This window comes from Halichoerus grypus, chromosome 1 (assembly GCF_964656455.1).
Source record: "Halichoerus grypus chromosome 1, mHalGry1.hap1.1, whole genome shotgun sequence".
Lineage (NCBI taxonomy): Eukaryota > Metazoa > Chordata > Mammalia > Carnivora > Phocidae > Halichoerus > Halichoerus grypus.
In genome coordinates this window covers 125,785,828-125,808,265 of record NC_135712.1, presented here as the reverse complement: position 1 = coordinate 125,808,265, position 22,438 = coordinate 125,785,828, and the positions used below count along the sequence as shown (strand labels likewise).

The 22,438-nt window shown below is 39.8% G+C and overlaps 1 protein-coding gene across 10 annotated transcripts in view; it reads left to right on the top strand.

Moving 5' to 3' along the window:
- Positions 1–22,438, top strand: part of TMEM108 (transmembrane protein 108) — a 387,164-nt gene that overhangs the window by 189,054 nt on the left and 175,672 nt on the right. Inside the window, exon 1 of one of the 10 annotated variants that reach the window (XM_078071698.1) lies at positions 17,888–17,964. The exons of the other annotated variants lie outside the window; for them this stretch is intronic. The gene's annotated coding sequence lies outside the window, so the exon portion shown is untranslated. Of the gene's footprint in view, positions 1–17,887; positions 17,965–22,438 lie in introns of those variants that run through there. 10 annotated transcript variants of the gene reach the window in all.

Sequence of the window (22,438 nt, the reverse complement as noted above, 5' to 3'; positions counted from 1 at the left end):
GAGTTCTCTAAAAGCGTTGCTGTGGAGAAATCATCTGCCATGTTTGTTTTAAAACCTTAAAATATCAGGAAGTCTCATCAGCCAGATCTCTTCAATAAAGAGGCAAGGAGGAGTCTGGGTATGAGAGGAAACCTGGCACTTACTGATCACCTGCTCTGTGCCAGGCACTCTCTGTGTGTGTGTGTGTGTGTGTGTGTGTGTGTGTGTGTGTGTGTGATCTTCTTTGCTCTTGTGAATAAAGAGGAACATTGGCTCATGCTAGGTATCCTTAGAGGCTGTCACTTCTATATGAGGATCTAAACTAAGCGTTCAGCACAACATTCTGTAGCCACTGGTGCTAAATATTATGATCTATCAGAGTTGACTGAGCTGGTGTTTTAATTAAACAGTGGTTTGGGTGGTTCATTGCAAAGAAAGAAATCCTAAATATGCTAGTCTAGTTGATTTTTATTCTCTGTGATCAAAAACAAATCATTTTCATTTAGAATTAATGGAGGAAGTGACAGAATGTATTTTTTAGTAGTACCATTGTAAATAAAATTTGAGCATGGGGGTGGGTACCATAAGCAAGACAGCCATGCAGATTGTTGTTTTAGAAAAATGTGGGGCATAAGAACGCAAAATCAGAGAAGGGGATCAGTTTTTTACAAAGCATAGTCCCCTACAGAACCTTAATAACTAGGTTTTAAATTCACCAAAGTTTTCTCTCCCAGTGTTCACTATCTTTATTTAGTGAGTAAATTTTCACCTCTCTTAGTATGAAATAGTCCTCTTCTCCTTTGAAGTTTTGAGAAATGTTTTTAAAAGTCCCTATATCTGTCAGAGTGCTTGATTTATGCTGTGGTAGCAAATTACCACAAAATAGCAGATGACAATCACAAGTTTATTTTTTCCTCATGCTCCATGCCAACAAGGATGGCCTGTAGCTTTGCTTACTCATCGTTATCTGAGACCTCGGCTAATGATATAGCCTCTGCCTGGAACACTGCCAGTTTTGTGGTGGAGGGAAAGGAGAATTGCTTCCTGTTAATGGAGCAGTCGCTACTAAAGCTTTCGTCCAGAATTGACATACATCACTCTGGCTCACGTTTCATTAGCTAAACAAATCACATCATCAAATTTGGGTGGGGAAGGAAGTCCTTCTCTTTCTAGACTTAATCTTAAGTACTTTGGACTTATTGGGGGAGAGCTACACCCTTAGTCTCTTTTTCCTGGGCCATTTTGTCCAGTTGGGGGCCATCTTAAGCCATTCAGTGGTTTTTTAAAAGGTTATAAAACCATACCTTTAATTTGGTCCTTGCCCTGAGACTAAGATTTGATTACCTTCATTGTTCAAAGGTCTCCTTAGTTTTTTTTTCTGTTACAGTTTAGGTTGTAAAGAAGTTGCTTCTTCTAATCCTGTAAGACTTGGAATTTCTGGACTCTTAGTCCCTTTCATTTCTGCTTATAAAGGATCCATTTCTTAAATCATCTTTTCTTCATGGTACTGTTGTCAGATGCAACCAACAACAGTCAAAGGATGCTATTGGCATCCCATTTTTTCACCTTCTTCACCTAAAGCAACAAGCTTATCAGGTATATTATATGTATCCTAAATTGTCACAGGTGACAGTTTTTTAAAAAAAAATGTTTTCCTACTGCAAAATGGATTGCCATTCTTCCAGGCTCCACTAAGAGTTTCCATACAGGACCACTGCCTGACCCCAAGTCAGTGCCCTATATTTGAGGCCTTTTTATTGTTACAGGAACATTCTACTCCTGATACCAATTACTATATTAGTCAGGATATACTAGGTTATGCTACAATAACAAAAGACTTCCAAATCTGAGTAACTTAAGACAACAAAGATTTATTGTTCACCAGCACTTCATGCCCATCACAAATCATCTATGCTTTTCTCCTCCAAGAAAGGACTATGAATATTTTTAATAATACAGTCAACTATAATTACTGATACAAATGTTACTTAGCTCATAAAACCTGATTTTGTCCCTCTTTATATACTTCTACTAACTCATGTATGCAACAAATATTTACTGATTACCCACCATGTGCTAGATTCTGTTCTAGACCCTGGGGAAATAGCAGAGAACAAAACAGACAAGAGCCCTGTCCTTGAATCAGCTCATTTGTCTACCTATTTCTACCTTCTCCTTTCTGTCCCATGAAGCTGTCTTGATCAAGGTGGACAAAAGAGATAATGTTTTAAACCAATCCCGGAAAAATGAACAGAGTTTGGATAAGCAAAGATAAAATAAACAGATAAAATGGAGAACAGCATTCTAGGTAGCGGGACTAGGAAGGAATGGAGTCATAAGCCCTGCCCAGAGAATTGTTCCTGTGGCTGAACATGGAGAACACAGGATAACCTCTGCAGTGGCTAAACTAAAAAGGAGGGATTACCCCTGAGGGATCTTGGTTTTAGGTTTTTGTCTGAGACCTTTGTCCTGTAATCCCCCCTGGTATGGTTCTTGAAATGGGCTTCCTGAGCCAGCTGTCCTTCCCAGCTTCCTGCTTCTATTTGTCATTGCCTGGTAGCAATGTATGAGTATGAGAGAGCCACTGAAGAATTTTAAGTGCAGTAGTGTGGGATCAGATTTGAGTTTTAGAAACTAAGGGATAGGAGACAAAAGATCAGTAGGAGACTATTTTATCTGGCTACGAGGACTTGGGCCCTGCTATGAATGAACCAATGGGGTGAAACTACCCTGTTATTTCAAACCTTCCTATTGTTGTGCCCAGAGTGCTTGAAAATGTCTGTGTGGTTTTGACATGCCAGAGTGGCACAGTTTCTCAAACTCTCTTTCCAATCAGATTAGTTTCCCCTACCCCAGCCCATCCCACCCTGCCCAGCTTCTTCCTCTTTCCAGCTGGCTTTTTGCTGAGATCCATGCATGCCCCATGGCCAAGGATGTCAAGGGTCTGACATATTGCTGTTGGACATAGCAGGAAGAGTCAGAAAGCCATTACAATAGCAAAGGAAGGATACAATGAGATTTGTGACCTGATAAGATGTACAAGGAGTTTCAGCCTGGCTTATTGAGAGACAAAGTTCATTACCAGAATAGAGAACTCCAGAAAGTGGTTGAAATATGTATTAATCATTTATTTTGGACACACTGAGTTTGAGGTTTGAGCAGGACTTCTCTGAGGAGTTGTCAGGCAGGGAGGCAAGAAGCTCAGGAAAGTGTCCACAGCTAGAGACCTAACTACTGCAGAGCTAACTAAAATGAAAGAGTTTTAAGGGAATGTGCAGAGAGAAAGTTTAGAGCAAGAAGAGAAGAAGGGGAGGCCAGGACAGGCAGGAATGCCCACATTTAAGAGGTGGAAGAGGAGACAGAGTAATGGCCTAAGAGGAATATGAAATAGGGAGAAATGAACCAGGAAAGTTAATGCTACAAAAGCTAGAGTCTATTTTTATATCCACAGATAGAATTGAGCCCTCAGTGCATAATGACACTGTTCATTGTGACAGTTCATATAGGCTTTAAAAAATCTCCTTAGATTTACTTCTACTCTGTGTCATATGGCAAAGTATTGAAATAATTTTTGCTATATATCTTTGGTACTGCATATTCCTAACAAGGACAGTTTTGCCCCAAAGGGATGGAAATTGGTTCTTGGTGGGAGGGGAAAGTAGGGCAGCTCGAATTGTTATGGCAATGGTCTGTGGCCCTCCAAAACTCAATCCTGTCCAACAAAACCTTATTCCTTAGTATTTTATTTCTCTTGCTGGGTTTTCTTGGATATCATGCAAGCGGCATTGACATTGAGTTCAATGCAGTGCTACAAAATTATGGCAAATTGATAATTAAATGTTAATAACTGTATCTTTTAACTTAAAATGTATTTAGTAATCCTTAACCCTGCATTAAATAAAGATAGTAACCTTGTGCTGACTCTTGTTTTGTATAAAACACAGATATAAACATGATATAAAACAAATGCACAGTATATCTGTGGTATTAAAATTTCATGGAGGGAACATATGGGGAAAATGCCCAGAAAGTCTCCTAAGGGGGTAAGTAATGAAAAAGGTGAGGCATACTACTATGAACAGTTAGGTGTCATTCGTAGGATTTTAGTCTTAGTTTCAATATTGACAGTCAATCTCTATTTCCTTCTAGAATGTTTCCTTCAAATATTTTACCTGTAATTTGAGTTGGTTGTCACCAGATGGCAGGCTGGTCTCAGGGTCCAACTAGACAGACTTCCTACATAGCTAATATAGACAACAAGTAGGTAGTAAACTTATAACAAGGTTAATACTTCTTCTAATACTTTTACCAAAATATTACTCTTCATTAAAAATGAACTATAGGGGCACCTGGGTGGCTCAGTCGTTAAGCATCTGCCTTCGGCTCAGGTCATGATCCCAGGGTCCTGGGATCGAGCCCTGCATCAGGCCCCCTCCTCTGCAGAAAGCCTACTTCTTCCTCTCCTGCTCCCCCTGCTTGTGTTCCCTCTCTCGCTGTGTCTCTGTCAAACAAATAAATAAAATCTTTAAAAAGTAAATAAAAATAAAAATGAACTATAACATTTATTAATATTGGTTTTTGCATTTAAATAGCATCCTAAATTTATAGCAAGATATAAAGAAATAACAAAAGTTTTAGGAATTTTTACATATGCTTGATGTTTGCTGAGTTGACCTGAGTTAAACCAATTAATAATGGTAACTCAGTTTACCTTTATCAGAATGAAATTATATTCTCTTTGGAGTCTCAGGAAAGTTTGGGGTTAAAAGAAGAATATATATACCCTTTGTAATAATTTGTTTAACCTTTCCTGTTTCATGGCATGAATTTTTTCTCTTCAATTTCAGATGGAAACAACCCTCCCCCCACTTTTTGTTTCTTTTTTGGCTAGTTTTCAGTGTTGTAAAAAGGACTCCTGTATTGCGATGAGATGTAAATAGTTGCCCTTTGAGGCTCCTTACAACTCTAGGATTTTTTAATTCTGTAAGGAATATATGCATGATTGTTAAGGGATGTAGGCTAAAGAGCAATTACAGCAGGAGAGGATTTTGGTGAAAGTTAAGTTTTGAAGCAAATATGTTTGAATTGCCAGTGGGAAGGAAAGAGGACATTCCCTATAGAAGATTAATATTGAAGTGGAAATGGGCAGCATGAGGCTCACGTGTGAGTGTGCATGGCAAGAAGTAAGTAAAAACACCAGCTTGATGAGGACAAAGAATGTTTTGGAAAGCAATAAAAGATGCCATGGGAACATGTTGAAATTTGAAATATCAGACAAAAGGAAGTGTGAATGGATTTTTGAAACGAAGTTTACACTGTATATGTATGTGATTTCAGAAAAAGAAGTCAGTGGGTTTAGCAGAAAAATAGAAAAATCAGTGAGAGTCCAGAATCTACCTGACGTGTTACTTGTCCTAAGACATAGTGCATTCCTGAATCAGGAGTCAGAGCTCTAGGAAGGGTCTGAGCATTGCTTTGCAAATTAATATTTCATTTCTTAGGACAAAGGAAGCAAAGATTATGGATCTAATATCCAGTGTGGGGGGCTAAAGAGGAGGTAGAATTTTGTCCTTAAATCAAAGATAAAAGTTTTTAAGATTTTATTTATTTTTCAGAGAGAGAGAGCACAAGCAGGGGAAGCAGCAGGCAGAGAGAGAAGCAGGCTCCCCCACTGAGCAGGGAGCCTGATGAGGGACTCGATCCCAGGACCCTGGGATCATCACTTGAGCTGAAGACAGACGCTTAACCAACTGAGCCACCCAAGCGCCCCAAAGATAAAAGTTTTTTTTTATTTTTTATTGTTATGTTAATCACCATACATTACATCATTAGTTTTAGATGTAGTGTTCCATGATTCATTGTTTGTGCGTAACACCCAGTGCTCCATGCAGAATGTGCCCTCTTTAATACCCATCACCAGGCTAACCCATCCTCCCACCCCCCTCCCCTCTAGAACCCTCAGTTTGTTTTTCAGAGTCCATCGTCTCTCATGGTTCGTCTCCCCCTCCGATTTCCCCCCTTCATTCTTCCCCAAGATAAAAGTTTTTTTAACAGTTATTTTTGCTCCTCAATTTTTAAAAAAATAGAAATCTATAAAAATCAAAGAGGAAAGATATACCTTTCGACCAGTTTGTAGAGGGCCAAAAGAAATCTTCAGAGATAACTCAGTTAAAGAAAAGCATTTGGAGGCACCTGGGTGGCACAGTCAGTTAAGCATCTGACTGCTTGGTTTTGGCTCAGGTTGTGATCTCAGGGTCCTGAGATTGAGCCCCTTGTTGGGCCCCCCACTCAGCAGGGAGTCAGCTTCTCTCTCTCTCTCTTTCTCTCTTCCCCTCTCTTGTTGCCCCTCTCCCCCTCAAAAGAAATCTTAAAAAAAAAAAAAAAAAAGAATTTGTTAGGAGCCTTTGTGATTACCGATGATGCGGGGATTTGGTAGGTTTGGGTTTTTAAAGCTAATTTTTAAGAATTCAGTATATGTTTAGAAGAGAACAGTGTGGTTTGATGCAAAGACAGTGGGCTTAGCAGTCCTGAACTAAATCATGGCTCTGCTACCAGCTATCTTTATGACTTTGAGTAGCCTAAACTTTCTGAGCACTCTAAAAGAAACAAAGACATTAATGCCTACTTAATGATGTGAAGCCACCGATGAAAAGGTCCCATCTAGCACATTGCTGAGCACACAGTCATTGCACAGTAAACATTAATTGCCTGTGCTTTTACCTATAATTTAAACCTACCGTGCCCACATGAATGGTAGGGCCTTAGATACACCATTAGGTCTATTTCTCAATGACTGACCAACTAAATTAAAGAGATGGGCGTGTTTTTTCACATAATTAAGTTTTTTGTATAAAATTAGTTTTACTATTAAACTGGCTAAATATAGGCATTTCCTGGAATCTATCATATTTATAAAACAATTATAAGTTTCAATTAAATACAAATACTTAGGGAAAGTAGGAACACTAATTCCTAAATCATATCAGCCTTCATTTAATTTAACCTCACCTTTTTTGCCATGAATTAGTAATATAAATAATTTCACTGGACACTTCATTGAAATCCTGACTTTCCTAGAGCATTTTCACACCAGTTGTGCTGTGGGCAAATCTCTGCATTTATTAATAATTTTCAAATTACATTTCTTGTCTAGTGACTACACTTATTCCAGATGAAACAAGGAGAAAAAAATAGTCTTTTCTGTTATATTTTTTTAAACCAACTTCCTGAATGTTTAAACTTATCAGCATCAAAAAAGGAAATAAAGCCCCCAAATTTTTGCCATTATGAAATCCCATAATTTTGTTTTCCAGTCAGCAGGGAAGCTAATTCTTTCTTGAAAAAGCCTACCTATGTGTGGTGAGAAACAAAACATGGGTTGGGTACCAGCTTCCTTTCTAATACAGAACTGATTTTTTATATTGACAGCTTTTTTTCCTCCTCTCCTACCATAGTATATTAGTGCCAGGGCTACCATAACAAAGTACCACAAACTTGGTGGCTTACAGAACAAATATTCATTGTCTCACAGTTCTGGAGGCTAGAGTCCAAGATCAAGGTGTTGACAAAGTTGATTCCTTCTGAGGTATGTGAGGAAGAATCTATCCCAGGCATCTTGCCTAGCTTCTGGTAGTTTGCTGGCCATCTTTGGCACTCCTTCACTTGTAGAAGCATCACCAATCTCTGCCTTCATCTTCATATGGTGTTCTCCCTGTGTGCACATCTGGTACATGTCCAAATTTCCCCCCCTTTTTATCAGGACACCAGTCATATTGGATCAGGGACTGCCCTGATGACCTCATTTTAACTAATGACATCTGCAGTGATCTATAAGGTCATATTCTCATGTACTGGATGTTACAACTTCAACATATGAATTTGAGGGGACACAATTTAACCTATAACACAGAGTTTCCAATTCTCTAGGCTATGAAAGTGCCTGTACCATCTCTAGCAGCCAGTGCCTGGCACAGACCAGCCACAGAGTAGGGCTCAGTGACTGTTGGATAAGTAGGTAGGTGGGTGGGTGGAAGGGTAGGTGGATGGTTGGGTGCATAGGTGGATAGGTGAATAGCTACCTGGCTGGCTGGCTGGCTGGATGGATGGATGGATGGATGGGTAGGGGAATGGGTGGATGGATGGATGATTGGGCAAGTGGATGGATGGATGAGTGGGTAGATAGATGGGTGAGTAGATAGATAGGTGGGTGGATGGATGTGTGGATAGGTAGATAAGTGGTGGAATAGAATGATGGCTGAACGGACAGATAGCCCTAAGTAATGTATCATCAAGGAAGCCATCCCAAAATATACCAATGCCAGAGAGAATGGGCCCAGTGGGCTGGGGTAACCAGGAAAAACTTCCTGCAGGGCAGAGATTTCAGTTGAGCCTTGACTGAAGGGGGAGAATTGAGGTTCATACTCTGAACAGAGTGATGACATGAGCAAGCATCTATTCAAGGGGCAAAACTCCTCACCTTGCCGTGCTTTGTTTTTTTTTTTTTTCATTTTTTAAACTCCGTTAATTAACATATAATGTATTCTTGGTTTCTGAGGTAGAGGTCAGTGATCATCAGTCTTATATAATCCACAGTGCTCATTGCATCATGTGTCCTCCTTAATTCCCATCACCCAGTTACCCCACCCCCCCACCAGCCTCCCCTCCAGCAACCCTCAGTTTGTTTCCTATGATTAAGAGTCTCTTATGGTTTGTCTCCCTCTCTGATTTCATCTTGTTTTATTTTTTCCTCTCTTCCCCTATGATCATCTGTTTTGTTTCTTAGATTCCACATATGAGTGAGACCAAATGATAACTGTCTTTCTCTGATTGACTTATTTCGCTTAGCATAATACCCTCTAGTTCCATCCACATCCTTGCAAATGGCAGGATTTCATTTTTTGATGGCTGATTGGTATTCCATTTTATATATATACCACATCTTCTTTATCCATTCATATGTTGATGGACATCTGGGCTCTTTCCATAGTTTGACTATTGTGGACGTTGCTGCTATAAACATTGGGTGCAGGTGCCCCTTCGGATCACTACATTTGTATCTTTGGGTTAAATACCCAGTACTGCAATTGCTGGGTCATAGAATAGCTCCATTTTCAACTTTTTGAGGAACCTCTGTACTGTTTTCCAAAGTGGCTGCACCAGCTTACATTCCCACCAGCATGTAGGAAGGTTCCCCTTTCTCCACATCCTCGCCAAAATCTGTCATTTCCTGACTTGTTAATTTTAGCATTCTGACTGGTGTGAGGTGGTATCTCATTGTGGTTTTATTTTGTATTTCTCTGATCCTGAGTGATGTTGAGCATTTTTCATGTGTCTGTGGCCATTTATATGTCTTCTTTGGAGAAATGTCTGTTCATGTCTTCTGCCCACTTCTTGACTGGGTTATTTGTTCTTTGGGTGTTGAGTTTGAGAAGTTCTTTATAGATCTTGGATACTAACATTTTATCTGTTATGTCATTTGAAAATATCCTCTCCCATCTGCCAGTTTTCTTTTGGTTTTGTCAACTCTTTCCTTTGCTATACAAAAGCTTTTTATCTTGATGAAGTCCCAACAGTTCATTTTTGCCTTTGTTTCCCTTGCCTTTGGTGATGTGTCTAGGAAGAAGTTGTTGCGGCTGAGGTCGAAGAGGTTATTGCCTGTGTTCTCCTCTAGGATTTTGATGGATTCCTATCTCACATTTAGGTCTTTCATCCATTTTGAGTCTATTTATCTGTGTATGGTAAAAAGAAATGGTCCAGTTTTATTCTTCTGATGTGGCTATCCAATTTTCCCAGCACCATTTATTGAAGAGACTTTTTTCCATTGGATATTCTTTCCTGCTTTGTCAAAGATTAGTTGACCATAGAGTTGAGGGTCCATTTCTGGGGTCTGTATTCTGTTCCATTGATCTATTTGTCTATTTTTGTGCCAGTACCATACTGTCTTGATGATTGCAGCTTTGTAATAGAGCGTGAAGTCCAAGATTATGATGCCACCAGCTTTGATTTTTTTCAACATTCCTATGGTTATTAGGGGTCTTTTCTGGTTCCATACAAATTTTGGGATTATTTGTTCCAGCTCTGTAAAAAAAGGGGATGATATTTTGATAGGGATTGCATTGAATGTGTAGATTGCTGTAGGTAGCAGAGACATATTCACAATATTTGTTCTTCCAATCCGTGAGCATGGAATGTTTTTCCATTTCTTTGTGTCTTCCTCAGTTTCTTTCATGAGTGTTCTATAGTTTTCTGAGTACAGATCCTTTGCCTCTTTGGTTAGGTTGATTCCTAGGTATCCTATGATTTTGGGTGCAATTGTAAATGGGATCGACTTTTTAATTTCTCCTCCTTCTGTCTCATTGTTAGTGTATAGGAATGCCACTGATTTCTGTGCATTGATTTTATATCCTGCCACTTTGGTGAATTCCTATATGAGTTCTAGCGATTTTGGGGTGGAGTCTTGTGGGTTTTTCACATGCAGTATCATGTCATCTGTGGAGAGTGAGAGTTTGACTTCTTTCTGATTCAGAGGCATTTTCTTTTGTCTTATTGCTGAGGCTAGGACTTCTAGTACTCTGTTGAACAGCAGTGGTGATAGTGGACATCCCTGCCGTGTTCCTGACCTTAGGGGAAACGCTCTCAGTTTTTCCCCATTGAGAATGATATTCACTGTGGTCTTTTTGTATATAGCTTTTATGATATTGAGGTATGCTCCCTTTATCCCTATGCTGTGAAGAGTTTTAATCAAGAAAGGATGCTGTACTTTGTCAAATGCTTTTTCTGCATCAATTGAGAGGATCATATGGTTCTTGTCCTTTCTTTTATTTATGTGTGTATCACATTGATTGATTTTGAGGATGTTGAACCACCTTTGCAGCCCAGGAATAAATCCCACTTGGTTGTGGTGAATAATCCTTTTAAGGTACTGTTGGATCCTATTGGCCAGTATCTTGGTGAGAATTTTGGCATCCATGTTCATCAAGGATATTGGTCTGTAATTCTCCTTTTTGGTGGGGTCTTTATCTGGTTTGGGGATCAAGGTAATGCTGGCCTCATAGAACGAGTTTGGAAGTTTTCCTTCCGTTTGTATTTTTTGAAACATCTTCAGAAGAATGGGTAGTAGTTCTTCTTTAAATGTTTGGTAGAATTCCCCTGGGAAGGCATCCGGGCCTGGACTCTTGTTTGTTCAGAGATTTTTGAGTATTCCTTCAATTTCCTTGCTGGTTATGGGTCTGTTCTGATTTTCAATTTTTTCCTGTTTCAGTTTTGGTAGTTTATAAGTTTCCAGGAATGCATCCATTTCTTCCAGATTGCCTAAGTTTTTGGCATATAGTTGCTCATAATATGTTCTTATACTTGTTTGTATTTCTTTGGTTTTGGTTGTGATCTTAGTTTTATTTGGGTCCCTTCTCTTTTCTTTTTGATAAGTCTGGCCAGGGGTTTATCGATCTTATTAATTCTTTCAAAGAACCAGCTCCTACTTTCATTTATCTGTTCTGGTTTCTGTTTCATTGATTTCTGCTCTAATCTTTATTATTTCTCTTCTCCTGCTGGGTTTAGGCTTCATTTGCTGTTCTTTATCCAGCTCCTTTAGGTGTAAGGTTAGGTTGTGTATTTGAGGCCTTTCTTGTTTCTTGAGAAAGGCTTGTATTGCTATATACTTCCCTTTTAGGACCGCCTTTGCTGCACCCCAAAGTTTTTGAACAGTTGTGTTTTCATTTTCATTTGTTTCCATGAATTTTTTTTAATTCCTCTTTAATTTCCTAGTTGATCCATTTATTCTTTAGTAGGATGCTCTTTAGCCTCCATGTATTTGAGTTCTTTCCAACTTTCCTCTTGTGATTGAGTTCCAGCTTCAAAGCATTGTGGTCCAAAAATATGCAGGGGATGATTCCAGTCTTTTGGTACCAGTTGAGACCTGAGTTGTAACCCAGTATGTGATCTCTTCTGGAGAATGTTCCATGTGCACTTGAGAAGAATGTATATTCTGTTGCTTTAGAAAGTCATGCTCTGAACATATCTGTGAAGTCCATCTGGTCCAGTGTGTCATTCTTTCTTGTTGATCTGCTTAGATGACCTGTCCATTGCAGTGAGTGGGGTGTTAAAGTCCCCTGCTATTTTTGTATTGTTATCCATGTGTTTAATTGTTATTAGTTGGCTTATATAATTAGCTGCTCCAATGTTAGGGACATAAATATTTATAATTGTTAGATCTTCTTGTTGGATAGGCCCTTTAATCATGATATAGTGTCCTTATCTCTAATTACAGTCTTTGGCTTAAATCTAATTTGTCTGATATAAGGATTGCCACCCCAGCTTTCTTTTGATGTCCGTTAGCATGATAAATGGTTTTCTACCCCCTCCCACTCACTTTCAATCTGAAGGTGTCTTTGGGTCTAAAATGAGTCTCTTGCAGACAGCATATTGATGGGTCTTGCTTTTTTATCCAATCTGATACCCTGTTTCTTTTGATTGGGGCATTTAGGCCATTTACATTCAGAGTAACTATTGACAGATATGAATTCAGTGCCGTTGTATTGCCTGTAAAATGACTGTTTCTGTAGATTGTCTCTTTCTTTCTGGTCTGTGTTACTTTTGGACCCTCTCTTTGCTTAAAGGATCACTTTTAGTATTTCTTGTAGGGCTGGTTTGGTGATCATGAATTTCTGTTTTTCTTGGAAGCTTTTTTTAAAAGATTTTATTTACTTATTTGACAAGGAAAAAGAGAGCACAAGCAGGGGGAATGGCAGAGGGAGAGGGAGAAGCAGACTCCCCACTGAGCAGGAAGCCCGATGTGGGGCTCAATCCCAGGACCCTGGGATCATGACCTGAGCTGAAGGCAGACACTTAACCAACTGAGCCACCCAGGTGCCCCAATTTCCTGGAAGCTTTTTATCTCTCCTTGTATTTTGAATGGCATCCTAGCTGGATAAATTATTCTTGCCTGCATATTTTTCTCATTAACACCCTGAATATATCATGCCAGTCCTTTCTGGCCTGCTAGGTCTCTGTGGATAGGTCTGCTGCTGGTCTAATATTTATACCCTTGTAGGTTATGGACCTATTGTCCTGAGCTGCTTTTAGGATTTTCTCTTTGTCTCTGAGATTTACAAGTTTCACTATTCTGTGTTGGGGTGTTGACCTATTTTTATTGATTTTGAGGGGGGTTCTCTGTGCCTCTTGGATTTTGATGCCTGTTTCCTTCCCCAAATTAGGAAATTCTCTGCTATAATTTGCTCCAATATACCCTTCTGCCCATCTCTCTCTTTCTTCTTCTTCTGGGATCCTAATTATTCTAATGTTGTTTCGCTTTATGGTATCATTTATCTCCCGAATTCTCCCCTCGTGATCCAGTAGTTGTTTATCTCTCTTTTTCTCAGCTTATTCTCCATCATTTTGTCTTCTATATTATTAATTCTCTTCTGTCTCATTTCTCCTAGCAGTTAGAGCTTCCATTTTTGATTCCATCTCATTAGTAGCCCTTTTGATTTCAACTTGATTAGATTTTAGTTCTTTTATTTCTCCAGAAAAGGATTCTCTAGTGTCTTCTATGCTTCTGTGTGTGTCCTTTTCCTCCCAGATGGTAAGCTCCTTGAGTCCAAGGGGTGTATTGTTACCACTTACTGGCAGTAGGCATGCAAGAAAAGCCAGTGAGTGAATGAATGAATATAATAAATGAATGAATGATGTTCCAGGAGTCTCTGCCATGAAGCAATGTTGTGATGACTCACTTAGCCAGGATATTGCCTCTTACAGTTGCCAATAAAGGGAGAAAATGAGCTCAGATGTAAGATGAGGCTGAGTTTTGCACACACGGGCATAGTGCCTGGCAAGCCATTATAACGCCTGTTTGGCTATGATCTCTTTACCATGGTTTCTTTCATATCTCTTTTGGGATATAAAAGCTCTGGAGCTGTCAGATAAAAATGCCCCACCTTTGTCTCTTGTTATCTAACAGTTCTCCTTTAATTTGGAGTGATGCAAGGACTTTTCCACCTTTCCCTCCATCTTTTGCAGATAGAAGTAGATCCTTTAGCTGTTAGTAAGCCATTGGCCACACTGGTCGTCTTGACATCTTCTCATTGTTGTGTGTTTTCTCATCTCTACATCTCCCTTGACTATAGTCTATTTGGTTGGAGCAGTGGGGGAATAATTTTTTTTTTTTTTTCTGAAGGAGGTCATGCTGGTGGCTGTCTTAATAGCCTATGATGACAACATTGTAGGGCTATCATAGTATGTGCTGCTTTTTTGAGTGGACACAATGCTGACAGCTGTCATGAGTAGGGATTCCACAGAGCTTTTTTTTTTTTCCATGTAGCCTATGAGCTTAGGACTTATAGTATATTAGACTGGTAATCAAAATGAAAATTAATTAGCAAGATTATTACAAAACACGTACAATGTCCCTTTTTAGAATATATAGTCTCAAATTATGATGGTAGCCATGTAGATTGTTGTAGTCTTTTTATAAAATAATTTAGCATATTATAAATTTCTACACACATGCACACACACACACACACTCACACACCTACCTCTCTCTTGACTGACCTGGCAGTTTCCTTCCAGGAGTCAAGTCAAAGGAAATGATTCAAAGTTAAAAATATGAGGACAGTATATCAGGTAGAAGATTGCACTCAGCAATGTAAAAGAAACCATTACAGCACCTTAACAAAATAGACATTTATCTTTCTCATAACAAGAAGTGGGGAGACCCAATATTCAGGACTCCTGAGACAGCTCCATCATACCATTGACATCCCAAGCAATGGCTTTAGTCCTCATTGTCCCTTGTGGCTATGGGATGGTAAGTTTATTTCATGTCATTGTTCCAAATGGGAAGAGAAAAGGACACCAATACAGCTAAAATTTTTCTAGAAATCTCAGATGAACTTCTGTTTCTCATTAACTAGAACTCTCTCTCCTAGCTTCAAGGGAGACTGTAAAATTAAGGTTTGGTCAGTGTTAGAAGGTGCAGGAGAAACCATGAAGTATGTCCCAAACTGAGAAGGCACTTTGAGACTGGAAAACAAAGCAGGCCCTCCATACAGTTTACATAGAGTTTTATTCAGGGTAACTTACTGACAGGGGGGAATTGGGTGGAGGACAATCCACAGCAGCTGCATAGTTATTCTCTACAAAATCTGGACCTTAGTCCACAGATTTTATAGAGTGAGGAGACACACAAAAGGGCATTATAATGAGATTAAAGGGGTTGCTTGCACCTCAGAGAGCTTACATGCACCTAATTGTCAGTTACCCTTTAATTAGATCTTGTGGCACAATCTGTGCATCAAGAAGGGGAAAGACTATATTATCTCTAACAGATTCATGGGCGGCCAAAACAAACCTCCCCCCTTTCCAGCCTTGGTGGGCATTTCTAAGGTATGTATATTAATCTCCATGGGGCTCAGAACACAGCCCCAAGAGAGATCACTGAACTAACATGAACAAGATGGAGGGCCAAAGATGGAGCCAGTATTGTCAGCAGTCCTATGGTCAGCTATATTGTCAGGTTAACCCAACTTGGGTTTTGTTAATAAGGAAGATTGGGAGAATGTCTGTTGGCAAAACAACTAGTAATATCTTCCATAGTAATCAAAGTACTGAAGATAACAAAAGTAAAATAATGGTGGCCCTATTGATGTCCATTTGCAGAGTAATAGATAAAATGATCTGATATGCGATGGAATATTATATAACCATATTAATCACAGTTGGGTCAGGAAAACAGAAGCTACTCTAAATGTGAAGAATAAGAAATATTTTAATACAGGGAATCAGAAGCTTATACAACTTGTGGAAGGCTGGAGGAGCAAAGCTCAGGAAAGTCACTATCTTAGTTTGGATTCTTCCTAAAGTAGAGCTTGAGGCAAGGACTTAGGAGTAGATAGTTTATTTGGGAGCCAATCCCAGAGATCAGCATTGTGAAATAAGGCAAAGAGGAATGGCCAATAGGGGTGTGTTGTAGAGATTGCATAATGGGAGCTTGATTCTATCAGAACCTACTGAGAAACCTAGAGAATACCTTTCAGAATTGTCTGCCCACAGGATGAAGGGTAGGAAGATGTATCCACTGGCTCCCAAGAATTGCCCCATGGATATTAACTCCTGTATTTCTGAGCTGCAACATGTATGTAGCCCCAACTAACTCTCATGACATCTGCTATGTCAGAGGAATGCTAGAACAGAAAATGGAAATGTGTATTCTGCACTTGAGGGGCAATGCTGCCACCATGAAGTTGAAGCCTGTATGGAACTGTGTAACCACAGCTGAAATTAAAGGTGAAGCCAAGAGGGTATGAACCAGGGTGCAAAGGCATTTGCTACAGCAGATTTTAAGAAGATGAACATGAAGGAGACATAGGGGAATAGCCGATAAAAGCATTAGCTGCCTGCAGTACCTAAGTAAATAGGTGGTTCTCTGGTGGACTCTGAGCAGCCTCTGACAAAACCTTCCATTTCTTGTCTAGTGCTAACCCACAGCTGCTACTGGTGAATAATGGCTTCTCTTTTACCCTTCAAATGTCATGCTTGTGCTCCCAAACAGTGGGAGTCTAATGGGAATCTAATCTGATGACGAGGCCCTCTGAGAAATGTAGTTTTTAGAGGTTTCATGCCCCTGACATATAACAGAGAGTTCAGAAGGGTTGGGATTGTCTTAAATATCAATAAATTTTATCTCACCCAGCAACAACTGCTGAATTACTTAGGAAGAGTTTATAAAAATATGTAGAACTTGGTTTTTGGTTTTTTTTAAGATTTTATTTATTTATTTGACAGAGACACAACAAGAGAGGGAACACAAGTAGGGGGAGTGGGAGAGGGAGAAGCAGGCTTCCCGCAGAGCAGGGAGCCTGATGCGGGGCTCGATCCCAGGACCCTGGGATCATGACCTGAGCCAAAGGCAGACGCTTAACGACTGAGCCACCCAGGCGCCCCAGAACTTGTTTTAATCACTTCCTATTCACTCCATTGATGAGGAAGGGATCCCACTGTAGGGTTTTGGGGATGGCCAAACACACAACACTGGATGCATGCGATCAACAGCAGTTGATTAGTCACATATTCATAGCTGGGGGATGAGAACACTGCATGTCACACAGGGCCACATGGGAGCTGCACTCAGGAACAGCGTGAAGAGCCAGGAGTTGTGGCAAGCAGGTTTGTGCTATCAAGAGGGTGAGGTGCCCCCTGGTTGCTGGGGAGGATGTGATTGGCTTGTTTGAATAATTCCACTTGCTTGTTAGGAACTAAAACACGTTACTCAGGGATAAGAAGGAACTATGCCTGATTCCTTTGATAAGGAGAGTTGCTTAGCTAGGGAACCTTATCCAGATTGGGGAGGTAGGCCATTGAAGGCCTTCCTGATTTTACCAGAAGTCAAGGCAGAACATAATAGTATGCTGTAATTTCAGGCCTTATGCCACGTAAACAACAGTTTTCACTAGTTTGGGTACAGAAAAAAGGGTATGTCTTTTTTTTCTTTTTAATTAACATTAAATGGCTCTCGTTTAACCATCTCATTTTGCGAGGCAGCCCTTTCTTCCCAGGATGTCCTCTATTTTGTGGCAAACCCAAGAACCTCAAGGCCCAACTCAATTGCAAAGATCAGTCCTTGAAATACCATCCCCTAAGAAAGGAAAACAAGAAAACAGGGCCTGGCACTTAGGGAGCATTAGAAAATATTTGAATGAACACAAGAGTAAGCTGAGCCAAGAGAGAAGTCCTAAGTTCTTCACTGCTTTTGTTTCTGCAGACACTTGGCGTCTTTGGCCATACAGCAGTCACTCTTCCACCAGCTTTTTTGTGTATGGGCTCAACACCACCTTGTCCCTGGTGTTTGAGGAGTGCGGTCTCATCTTAAATCTGAAATTCAGCCCTCCCTGCCTCAACAATTGCTGCCATGAACTTTAGGGAAAGTGGAAAGAATCTGGAGCCCAGGAAGCATTGTCCACCCTATCTGCACTTATCTGAAACACTTCCCCGGTCAGAAATAATAATTAAGTTTCTTGAATTATGCACTCACTATTGTTTTTCTATGCCCCACCCACACATACTCCTTTTCCTCAGCCTCTCTGACTGTGCCTATAGCTATTTAATTTTAAATTTAAAATTCTTTCGCCAGTTATACTAGCAACGTTCTAAGTGCTCAGTAGCCACCTGTAATTAATGGCTACCGTGTTGGACAATATAACTTACAGAATTTTTTATCATTGCAGAAAATTCTGCTTGACAGTGCCACCTGTGTCAGTTTTGTAGGATCACTGATGCATTTACTGAATACCTACTATATGCCTGAGCCTATTCTAAGCACTGAGGACGTAGCAGTAGACAAGACAAACAAAATTTCCACCTTCCCAGAACTTACATTTTAATTTGCATAGCCTACATCCAAATGTCTGTGTGTATCAATAGCTTGAGGGGGGACAGTACTGGAAAACAGATGGCTAATTGTTCTTAAAATTCCTGATTCATCCCAAGTCTGATTTCTTTGAGGTATAACTCAGTTTTCTTCAAACTTTAGAGACCTGAATTTTATACTTCTGATTTGGGCTGATTTGCAAGGCACAAATGGCTTACACATTTGACTCACGTTTAAGTATTGACTGTCATTGTTAAGTCTTTTAGATTCTGGGTAAGAGGTTTATTTGAAAGTAGTTCTAGGATTTAATCATTTAAATCCATTCTGGCAGCTTGTGTTTATAATTTTAATTCAGTGAAATGTCTAGTTCTTATGGATGTGTATAACCAAACAGACTAGGAAATACATTGCAATCATTTTGTTGGTTTTTCTACTACAAAGCCCATGTTTTAATACATGCCACCCCCATGTAGGTTTTACTCATACAGCATTAATATTACGAGCTTAAAAAGTTGGAATAATGGAGATGGGTGGTATTTTCAAATTAGTCATTATAATTCAAACACGCTATGCTAATGCTCTCAACAAGAGCCACAAATGCCAGCACCAACAATCTGTTTGAACTAATGAACTGTGAACATTTTCCCCGCTGGTGAACTGATGAATTATATATGTTACAGTTGAAAGAGACCTTGGAAATGGGCCTTTCTCTTCCAACTCCCTCTTTCCTCATTTATTGGTCCTTTGAAGTTGTAAATGATTTGTCCAGGTAACAGTTGAAGAGTAAAACCCTGCCATAGCATAATGGGTCCAGAAATTCACTTCTGAAAAGCAAAGGTTCTCAAACTTTAGCATGTACCCTGGAGGGCTTGTTGAAGAATAGATTGCTGGGCTCTACCCCAGGAGTTTCTGAATCAGCAGTCTAGGATAGAGCCTGATAATTTACATTTCTAACAACTTCCTGGGTGCTGCTGCTGGCCTGAGGACTACATTTTTAGTACGACTGGTATAAACAATGTGGTGACATTATTATGAAGTTAATGAAATGGTGAGAATGAGCCTACATAGCTAGCTCTAGCAATTTGAGGATCCAGCTGCATGATCACATCTATCCAGGTGTAAACTTGGGTTTGACACCACCCAGTGGCAGTTGTCTAATGCTGTATAAACATCAACGGGGATGATTTTGGGTCCTGTAGCTGTCTGGGACTTACCAGACAGTGAGATTCCAGCTATCTTATGGTTAGTAGGCATTTATTTTGTTGTTCTGGTCTGGGAAGATTGAGCCTTGGGGACCCAGCCTCTATCTCTCTGCTTCCCAACTACTGCCTGCTATTTCCCTGTCAGTCTTGTCCTCTCCTCCATATAGCCTTCTCTCCCCCAGAAAATGAGAACATTGGTCCAACCTCATTTGAGAAGCTAGAGAGTCCCATATTCAAACTGCATTGTTTAGGAAGTTTTAAAGCAGCCAGGGGTAGATCTTCTGTTGTTCAATGTACTCATTCTCAAACTCCTGCCTCACTGTCCTCACTCAGTACCTTTGTACTTTTTTACCTTTACTAGTCAAAATCCTTCTTAGCCTTGCAAATTTAGCTCATATCCCATCTCCCTCAAAAACCTCATCCTGCTACTCTCCAGAAAAATGTCATTTTTTCCTTACTGTGAAGGTATAGGGCATGCTTCTTGTACTTCTATGCTCCAGACTCTGTGGATGTGTTATTTCATTCTCAGAACAATCCTGCAACATAGGTGTGATGCCTGTTTCACTAATAGAAAATGTGCTACCCTTCTTGAGTCTCAGTGTCTAAATTGTTATAATTTTCTAGAATATAGTGTAATAATTTGTCTAATATAGCTGGTGGGGCAAAACTGGCTATAGAGTGATTTTTGCCATGATATTTGTTCCCCCTGCTAAACTGTAAGCTCCTTGAGGGCAAGGATCAGGTCTCATTTGCTTTTATTCCCAGCTCCAGTCTGTGCAACTAACACAGTACTTAGTACTTTGCAGTACTCGTTATTTTCCAAAGAAAAGGATCTCCAGCCTAATTGCTGCTTATACTGTATCTTCTTGCCCTGCTTCTTTCTGTGTGGTTGGTTATGGTCGCCACAGGAAGGAGGCCCTTTCGGTGTGGCCTATCCTCCCTGCTCCCGCTCAGAATTTGTGGCATGGCTCACCACTGTTTCCCCTGTGAATGCAGTCTTCAGGAAAAGGAACATCAGTCTACCTTGGGAACAAGTGATTTGATAATAAGGGTGGTTTCAGCTTTATGCCAAGTCTCTTAGTCTGCATGTAGCTTCCACACCCTCTTTACTTCGCTGAACCTCATTCTCTCTCCCTTTTTAGTCATTATCTCCTTAATCTTCCTGACATCCCTATGAAGCCAAGCAGCAAGAAAAAGTGAGAGGTGTATCAGAGATAGAGTGGGTAAAATACCACAAAGAACTCATGTTGCATAAAACTTAAATTGCATGAGAGGCTGTGGGTCTAAATATTTAAGAAACACCGAATCAGTCATTTTCTGTTTTAAACATAACTTGCAAATGTGGTTTCATCAATCATCCCACTTCCTCCATCTCTCGTAAAATGCCAGTCTCAGGAATGAGAACAAGCAGGACTGGCCTCACTGTGGCTCTAGTGCTCTTTTAGGCTGGGGTAAGCGTCCCTGATTCTTGACTGACTACACATTAGAAGCCCAGGGAAGTCTGATTTAATTGATCCAGTACATCTTTCCAGGATTCTTAATGTACAGTCAGGATTAAGAAGTACTAGATTAGGTTCTTGATTTCCAACCTTGGCTGATCAGAAGAGCCATCTTAGAAGCCTTTTATAATTGCTCCATCTAAGAACCTGGGAATTGGAATTCCTGAGGGAAAGACTTAGGAATCTATTTTAAAAATAGATTTTGACCATCAGCTAGTTTTGGAAATACTAATTTTGGTACTTTTAGATATTTATTCTAGCCCATCCAGTTATTAAAGCAAGGTCTAATTATCAATGTAGTTAAATAAGCTGTTTAAGTCCCTCACAGATGAGATGAAATGTATTATTTTATTCAAGCGTCCTGGAGCAGAGCATAACGTTGAGAATCATCAGAAATGCTGGGAATATTGTGACTTCACTGTGGGACTGAACTTGCCCACACTGATCTTACCTGTGATCTTAATCCATGCTCTTCAGGGAATGGCTGTATCTGTTCCTCCCTTCCCTGGGTGTTGTGGGTGGCATAGGGGTGACTGCCTGCTCCTGTACCACATAGGGAGTGACTTTGCACACTACAGACATTGAGCTGCAGGACATCTTTGAATTGGTAGCAGACAGCACTGCCCTCCTCTGATGGCCTTGCCTGCAGACTGAGGTAGAACCCATAGAACCTCAAACTTCAGGCTATATCTGTTTTATATTGGCCCACCTCATTCTTGCCCATGTAATTTTTCATTTCATTTGAATTTTTATCCCAGCTGTGCATTGAACGGACTACCTATCCTATGGAATCACCTGTCATAAATTACATATTTTGAAAGATTAAACCAAAACCACAAACTAAAACTGTCTTCACACTAGCTCAAAAATTACAGAAGTCTTCATGTGGATTGAAGTGGGATGGGAGAAGCTAAGGACAAGGAATGGAAGAAAAAGAAGTGTTTTGAGATCAAAATTAAAATTTAGCAAGGACTATGATATTATGACTAATTTCACATACTGAAGTGTGGTTGCATGTTCAAAGTATACATCATGATTTAAATGTTCTTTCCACATGTAAAACATTCTGATGAGAGTTTTGCCTATTTCATATGGCTTTCCCTCCGTTTCCATTGTAAAAACTTGGCACATCTTTTAGGACAAATGCCTGCTTCCCAAAGGATATACATATATTTTTAGGACCCAAAATTCAATCTCTGGAGATGTTTTTCAGGCATTGCAAAAGAAAAAAGAAAAATGAATGTGTTTGCTGTGGAGAAGAAATAATCTTTTTTATAAGCAGTGCAGTCAAAATGATGAAACGTCCTCCTTTAGTATTTGGCATTGCTACAATATCATTTAATTCCCTGACCTCACTGTACAGTCTTTAATACCAAAACCATAAAAGGGAAAGTGTG